The sequence below is a fragment of the Hippoglossus stenolepis genome, chromosome 14 (assembly GCF_022539355.2).
Source record: "Hippoglossus stenolepis isolate QCI-W04-F060 chromosome 14, HSTE1.2, whole genome shotgun sequence".
In the NCBI taxonomy this organism is placed as follows: Eukaryota; Metazoa; Chordata; class Actinopteri; order Pleuronectiformes; family Pleuronectidae; genus Hippoglossus; species Hippoglossus stenolepis.
This window is the reverse complement of record NC_061496.1, coordinates 4481656-4490763: the sequence shown is the minus strand read 5'-3', so window position 1 is coordinate 4490763 and position 9108 is coordinate 4481656. Positions and strand designations below refer to the sequence as shown.

The 9108-nt window shown below is 40.7% G+C and overlaps 1 long non-coding RNA gene across 2 annotated transcripts; it reads left to right on the top strand.

Moving 5' to 3' along the window:
* The first annotated feature begins 143 nt into the window (after positions 1-143).
* Positions 144-7894, top strand: LOC118120974. 2 transcript variants are annotated; one of them, XR_007034807.1, is made up of 4 exons: positions 144-256; positions 583-668; positions 5264-6284; positions 7718-7894. It is a non-coding gene; the product is annotated as an uncharacterized LOC118120974 (long non-coding RNA). The 2 variants fall into 2 exon arrangements; XR_007034808.1 differs by lacking the exons at positions 144-256; positions 583-668 and adding an exon at positions 5037-5111.
* Positions 7895-9108: the final 1214 nt, after the last annotated feature.

Sequence of the window (9108 nt, the reverse complement as noted above, 5' to 3'; positions counted from 1 at the left end):
AACTACAGCTCAACTACAGCCCCAACTACAGCTCCAACCACAGCAACTACAGCTCCAACCACAGCAACTGCAGCCCCAACTACAACAACTACAGCTCCAACCTCAGCAACTACAGTCCCAACTACAACAACTACAGCTCCAACCACAGCAACTACAGTCCCAACTACAAACACTACAGCTCCAACCACAGCAACTACAGCTCCAACTACAACAACTACAGCTCCAACTACAACAACGACTACCACTCCAGCCCAGGGTAACTGATTTCAAATTGTCATGATTTCATAATGTATATTATCCCAGTGTGGTTAAAACAGAATTTGGGCAGGATTATAATTCAACAGGAGATAAATTACAATCTAAAACATAATATGGTGGTTATGTATTTTTCATTCATTCATTTGTTAATAGTTGACACAAGCACCACAATGTTAAAAAAAACATTTGGGCAATATCCCAGAAAGTAAATCAGTGACCACAGTTAATCTATTCACAAGGAGTCTTTTCACATAGAATAAGTATTTAATCATTCACTGTTGTTTGAATCAATTTCCACATGTTAAGCATTGTCAATCCCTGCAGGCACTGAAGATATAATATATCTACAAATGAAAATCACCACGTATGGTGAGCTCAGCAATGGAACCATCGCTGAGCGTGTCAATCAGGTACGTAAAACAGAAATGTTAAAATAACTCTTCCGTTAAATCTCTTCACTCAATATAAACCACGATAATGCATGTACACAATACAAATGGATGGGGTGAAGGAAATGAGATTGATCTTCTGATGTCTATTCTGTGTTTTTCTCCATTTAGTTCTTAGAACGACGCTCCTGAACAGCACAGACTTCACAGTGAAAGTGAAATCCATTGAAAGGGTCCCATAGTTGCCCCATAGAAGCTCCATGGGGACAGAGATTGTAAAAAAACAATTGTACTGGTGGTATAGTTTTAACACAATGTAAAGGAGTTCATCATAATGATTTTATAATATATGGAAAGAAATATTTGAGTTTTGTGACAGTTAGCTAAACACATCAGATGTAAGTGTGCTCCACTGTGCTGCAAAGATCCACAACATCTATTTCAACCACCAGAAGTAGCTGGATGTGCTCAAGGTGCATGAGAAGGTGTTTTGGGAAATAAGCTTGGAAGTCCCCTCATGCACCTTTTATTTTGTTAAATAACATGTAAAATATTTGCAGCACAGCACAGTTGATTTTACCCCAACTACAACAACCACTACCTAACAATTTGACTGGACCCAACACATCATGGTGTCATATGTGTTCAAGTTCCACTTAAGTAACCTTTTCATATGTGTAAAATCAAACGCATACTGTCATTAAACACTCACTAATTGATTCTCAGCATTCCATGTGTGAACTACAACTTACAATATAAACTGTAATCTTCAAAAATTTAATTTTTCTGACCAAAAAAACAAAGACTTTCTCACCAATCATTGCAAACTATGACGAGTTGTAATTTTTTTGAAGAACTGGTTTGTCCGTCTCCTCTTTTTAGTTTTCTTTTTTGGTGATACTTTCGTTTGTAGTGTGTTGTGTATTTTGTAAACATGCACGTCTGATAGCTTACCTGGTTTTCGGTTATATGACTGCAGCCTCTATCACTGCTACCTTATCACGCTCTCTGGAGCTGAAGGAGGAGCAAAGCACAACTTAAGCACATTAGAAATCAAAGACAAACTACCACTCTGTTCTTGGTAGTGAGGAGTAACACCACCCATCATGGAAAGAACAATCCTCTATTGTATATTTTTGCTTGGATATTTTCATGCATCCTGTGCCCAAGGTCAGCATTTTATTATACGTAATTTAGGAGAGTACTTGAAGAGCAGCTCCGTGGTGATTAGTGATTCATGTGTGTTATTATGTGTTATCTATTTGAAATTCTGAAAAATAATGGGATATGTTTTTGCCTGCTATTGGTGTCTCCTTCAAAAAGTTACTATTGTTGTCTGATGAAATAAATATAATTTGCTGCAAGCAACATAAAACAACAATAATTAAACCAAAAGAAAATGTGTTATTTTGTTGCAACAGGTTATAACACAGGATTAATTAAGACTAATCATGAGAATAATTACAGATACGACTTTATGACTAAACCATCCTAAAGTTATAAAAACTTGGTAAAAGGTTTCCAGAGATGAATAAAGTAATTACTTGATTAAATGGGATTGAAAAGAAACAATTCATTGGGTTTACTTCATTTCCAAGATGACATTTGATACTTGAATGGATCTTTGTCAAGGACATAGGAGAATCATTAACAAGTACACAACTGTAAATCCTGGCCGGCAGACTCAGGTTCCACTCTCTCACCTGGAGTGGATCTTTACTTGGTTTATTGGCAGCACTTTTAGACACTGTATACATGTCTTACATCTGATTGTAATTAATACTAAAAAAGAGAAAATAATAATTTCCCTTGTAAAAGAGACTCTTCATCTCAATGGGACTAACATGGTTAAATTAAGGCTAATAAAATACAGACCAACAGACTTTGACTCAAGGCCAATTTCAAATTTCACGACATCCTTTCAAGGCAACATTAAATTATTGAAGAGATGTAATCACAGCAGCTCTCTGACACGCGGGTTGGAGCTTCTTCTCTTAGGTTCAGCCTGGTGTCAGATGGTAGTGATGAAGATGCTGCTTACAGCTTGTTTTCCAGGCTTGGGTCAGCAAATCTTGGGTGAAATTGATTCTGAACTGGTTCACAGCAGTGGCTTGTTAGACATAGTGTTTATAGACTCGATCAGAACAAGGTTGTTACGCATTCTTGAGCTTGGCATTGCTTTGCAGCTCAGTGATTTAGGTTTACAGACATATAGTCTGTGTTGTGCTTTAAATATGTTCAGTTCCTTTTGTTCACTTTGTTTGAGAAGCAGCGTTTTATTTCCTTGTATCAAACTTGGTAGAAACTGCTGTTTCAATTGATACCAAATGATAAAACCTGCATGTTTAGAAACACAACTCAAATCTGATAAGTCATCCTTCCTCTCATACTTTATCTACTTATCCACAAGGTTTTGGTTGTGTCAGCACAAAACCACATATGGATTGATAAGTTTCCCTTTCGGTTGTAATGAAGCAGCTTGTTCAGGGGAGACAGAGGATATGTGTTATGTTCAAGTCATCTTTGATTTTCTTCTATTCAGGATTCATAACTTTTTTCTCTCTTTCATAACGTCTCTTTACATAATCAACACGGACCACAGATGTTAATCAAACAACAATTGTAGTAACAACCATGACAGCTCCAACCACGGCAGCTCCAACTACAGCAACTACAGCTCCAACCACGGCAGCTCAACCACGGCAGCTCCAACTACAGCAACTACAGCTCCAACCACAGCAACTACAGCTCCAACCACAGCAACTACAGTCCCAACTACAACAACTACAGGCCCAACCACAACAACTACAGCACCAACCACAACAACTACGGTCCCAACCACAACAACTACAGCTCCAACCACAACAACTACAGTCCCAACCACAACAACTACAGCCACAACAGCAACACAGTCCAACCACAGCAACTACAGCCCCAACCACAGCAACTACAGTCCCAGCCACAACAACTACGGTCCCAACCACAACAACTACAGCTCAACCCACCCCAACCACAGCAACTACGGTCCCAGGCAACTACAGCTCCAACCACAGCAACTACAGTCCCAACCACAACAACTACAGCTCCAACCACAGCAACTACAGTCCCAACCACAGCAACTACAGGCCCAACCACAACAACTACAGCCCCAACCACAGCAACTACAGTTCCAACCACAGCAACTACAGCCCCAACCACAGCAACTACAGTCCCAGCCACAACAACTACAGCCCCAACCACACAACTACGGTCCCAACCACAGCAACTACAGTCCCAACCACAACTACAGCTCCAACCACAACAACTACAGTCCCAACCACAGCAACTACAGCTCCAACCACAGCAACTACAGTCCCAACCACAACAACTACAGCCCCAACCACAACAACTACGGTCCAACCACAAGCTACAGTCCCAACCACAACAACTACAGCCCCAACCACAGCAACTACAGTCCAAGCCTACAACTACGGCTCCAACCACAACAACTACAGTCCCACAGCAACTACAGTCCCAACCACAACAACTACAGCTCCAACCACAACAACTACGGTCCCAACCACAACAACTACAGTCCCAACCACAACAACTACAGCTCCAACCACAACAACTACAGTCCCAACCACAACAACTACAGGCCCAACCACAACAACTACAGCCCCAACCACAACAACTACAGTCCCAACCACAGCAACTGCACAACTACAGTCCCAACCACAACAACTACAGCCCCAACCACAGCAACTACAGTCCCAACCACAACAACTACAGTCCCAGCCACAACAAGCTGCAAACCAACCACAACTACAGTCCAACCACAGCAACTACAGCTCCAACCACAGCAACTACAGTCCCAACCACAGCAACTACAGCCCCAACCACAACAACTACAGCCCCAACCACAACAACTACAGTCCCAACCACACAACTACAGCCCCAACCACAGCAACTACAGTCCCAACCACAACAACTACAGCTCCAACCACAACACCTCCAGCCACAACTACAACATCTCCAGCCACTAACAACACTCCAGCCACAACTACAACACCAGTCCAGGTAACTGATTTCAAATTGTCATGACTTCATAATGTATATTATCCCAGTGTGGTTTAATAGAATTTGGGCAGGATTATAATTCAACAGGAGATAAATTACAATCTAAAACATAATATGGTGGTTATGTATTTTTCATTCATTCATTTGTTAATAGTTGACACAAGCACCACAATGTTAAAAAACATTTGGGCAATATCCCAGAAAGTAAATCAGTGACCACAGTTACTCTATTCACAAGGAGTCTTTTCACATAGAATAAGTATTTAATCATTCACTGTTGTTTGAATTAATTTCTAAATGTTAAGCGTTGTCAATCCCTGCAGGCACTGCATAATATATCTACAAATGAAAATCACCACGTATGGTGAGCTCAGCAATGGAACCATCGCTGAGCGTGTCAATCAGGTACGTAAAACAGAAATGTTAAAATAACTCTTCCGTTAAATCTCTTCACTCAATATAAACCACGATAATGCATGTACACAATACAAATGGATGAGGTGAAGGAAATGAGATTGATCTTCTGATGTCTATTCTGTGTTTTTCTCTCCATTTAGTTCTTTAGAACGACGCTCCTGAACAGCACAGACTTCACAGTGAAAGTGAAATCCATTGAAAGGGTCAGAGTTGCCCCATAGAAGCTCCATGGGGACAGAGATTGTAAAAAAAACAATTGTACTGGTGGTATAGTTTTAACACAATGTAAAAGGGGAGTTCATCATAATGATTTTATTATATATGGAAAGAAATATTTGAGTTTTGTGACAGTTAGCTAAACACATCAGATGTAAGTGTGCTCCACTGTGCTGCAAAGATCCACAACATCTATTTCCAAACCACCAGAAGTAGCTGGATGTGCTCAAGGTGCATGAGAAGGTGTTTTGGGGGAAATGCAGAAGCTTGGAAGTCCCCTCATGCACCTTTTATTTTGTTAAATAACATGTAAAATATTTGCAGCACAGCACAGTTGATTTTACCCCAACTACAACAACCACTACCCTAACAATTTGACTGGAGCCAACACATCATGGTGTCATATGTGTTCAAGTTCCACTTAAGTAACCTTTTCATATGTGTAAAAATCAAACGCATACTGTCCTTAAACACTCACTAATTGATTCTCAGCATTCCATGTGTGAACTACAACTTACAATATAAACTGTAATCTTCAAAAAATTTAATTTTTCTGACCAAAAAAAACAAAGACTTTCTCACCAATCATTGCAAACTATGACGAGTTGTAATTATTTTTGAAGAACTGGTTTGTCCGTCTCCTCTTTTTAGTTTTCTTTTTTTTGGTGATACTTTCGTTTGTAGTGTGTTGTGTATTTTGTAAACATGCACGTCTGATAGCTTACCTGGTTTTTCCGGTTATATGACTGCAGCCTCTATCACTGCTACCTTGTCACGCTCTCTGGAGCTGAAGGAGGAGCAAAGCACAACTTAAGCACATTAGAAATCAAAGACAAACTACCACTCTGTTCTTGTAGTAGTGAGGAGTAACACCACCCATCATGGAAAGAACAATCCTCTATTGTATATTTTTGCTTGGATATTTTCATGCATCCTGTGCCCAAGGTCAGCATTTTATTATACGTAATTTAGGAGAGTACTTGAAGAGCAGCTCCGTGGTGATTAGTGATTCATGTGTGTTATTATGTGTTATCTATTTGAAATTCTGAAAAATAATGGGATATGTTTTTGCCTGCTATTGGTGTCTCCTTCAAAAAGTTACTATTGTTGTCTGATGAAATAAATATAATTTGCTGCAAGCAACATAAAACAACAATAATTAAACCAAAAGAAAATGTGTTATTTTGTTGCAACAGGTTATAACACAGGATTAATTAAGACTAATCATGAGAATAATTACAGATACGACTTTATGACTAAACCATCCTAAAGTTATAAAAACTTGGTAAAAGGTTTCAGAGATGAATAAAGTAATTACTTGATTAAATGGGATTGAAAAGAAACAATTCATTGGGTTTACTTCATTTCCAAGATGACATTTGATACTTGAATGGATCTTTGTCAAGGACATAGGAGAATCATTAACAAGTACACAACTGTAAATCCTGGCCGGCAGACTCAGGTTCCACTCTCTCACCTGGAGTGGATCTTTACTTGGTTTATTGGCAGCACTTTTAGACACTGTATACATGTCTTACATCTGATTGTAATTAATACTAAAAAAGAGAAAATAATAATTTCCCTTGTAAAAGAGACTCTTCATCTCAATGGGACTAACATGGTTAAATTAAGGCTAATAAAATACAGACCAACAGACTTTGACTCAAGGCCAATTTCAAATTTCACGACATCCTTTCAAGGCAACATTAAATTATTGAAGAGATGTATCACAGCAGCTCTCTGACACGCGGGTTGGAGCTTCTTCTCTTAGGTTCAGCCTGGTGTCAGATGGTAGTGATGAAGATGCTGCTTACAGCTTGTTTTCCAGGCTTGGGTCAGCAAATCTTGGGTGAAATTGATTCTGAACTGGTTCACAGCAGTGGCTTGTTAGACATAGTGTTTATAGAACTCGATCAGAACAAGGTTGTTACGCATTCTTGAGCTTGGCATTGCTTTGCAGCTCAGTGATTTAGGTTTACAGACATATAGTCTGTGTTGTGCTTTAAATATGTTCAGTTCCTTTTGTTCACTTTGTTTGAGAAGCAGCGTTTTATTTCCTTGTATCAAACTTGGTAGAAACTGCTGTTTCAATTGATACCAAATGATAAAACCTGCATGTTTAGAAACACAACTCAAATCTGATAAGTCATCCTTCCTCTCATACTTTATCTACTTATCCACAAGGTTTTGGTTGTGTCAGCACAAAAACACATATGGATTGATAAGTTTCCCACTCGGTTGTAATGAAGCAGCTTGTTCAGGGGAGACAGAGGATATGTGTTATGTTCAAGTCATCTTTGATTTTCTTCTATTCAGGATTCCTTAACTTTTTTTCTCTCTTTCATAACGTCTCTTTACATAATCAACACGGACCACAGATGTTAATCAAACAACAATTGTAGTAACAACCATGACAGCTCCAACCACGGCAGCTCCAACTACAGCAACTACAGCTCCAACCACGGCAGCTCCAACCACGGCAGCTCCAACTACAACAACTACAGCTCCAACCACAGCAACTACAGCTCCAACCACAACAACTACAGTCCCAACCACAACAACTACAGGCCCAACCACAACAACTACAGCCCCAACCACAACAACTACAGCCCCAACCACAACAACTACAGCCCCAACCACAACAACTACAGTCCCAACCACAACAACTACAGCCCCAACCACAACAACTACAGTCCCAACCACAACAACTACAGCCCCAACCACAACAACTACAGTCCCAACCACAACAACTACAGTCCCAACCACAACAACTACAGCTCCAACCACAACAACTACAGTCCCAACCACAACAACTACAGTCCCAACCACAACTACAGCTCCAACCACAACAACTACAGTCCCAACCACAACAACTACAGTCCCAACCACAACAACTACAGCCCCAACCACAACAACTACAGCCCCAACCACAACAACTACAGCCCCAACCACAACAACTACAGCCCCAACCACAACAACTACAGTCCCAACCACAACAACTACAGCTCCAACCACAACAACTACAGTCCCAACCACAACAACTACAGCTCCAACCACAACAACTACAGTCCCAACCACAACAACTACAGCCCCAACCACAACAACTACAGCCCCAACCACAACAACTACAGTCCCAACCACAACAACTACAGCCCCAACCACAACAACTACAGTCCCAACCACAACAACTACAGCCCCAACCACAACAACTACAGCCCCAACCACAACAACTACAGCCCCAACCACAACAACTACAGTCCCAACCACAACAACTACAGTCCCAACCACAACAACTACAGCTCCAACCACAACAACTACAGTCCCAACCACAACAACTACAGTCCCAACCACAACAACTACAGCTCCAACCACAACAACTACAGTCCCAACCACAACAACTACAGGCCCAACCACAACAACTACAGCCCCAACCACAACAACTACAGTCCCAACCACACAACTCGCCCAACCACAACAACTATATCCCAACCACAAACTCAGTCCAACCACAACAACTACAGTCCCAACCACAACAACTCAGCTCAACCACAACAACTACAGTCCCAACCACAACAACTACAGCCCCAACCACAACAACTACAGCCCCAACCACAACAACTACAGTCCCAACCACAACAACTACAGCCCCAACCACAACAACTACAGTCCCAACCACAACAACTACAGTCCCACCACAACAACTACAGTCCCAACCACAACAACTACAGCTCCAACCACAACAACTACAGTCCCAACCACAACAACTACA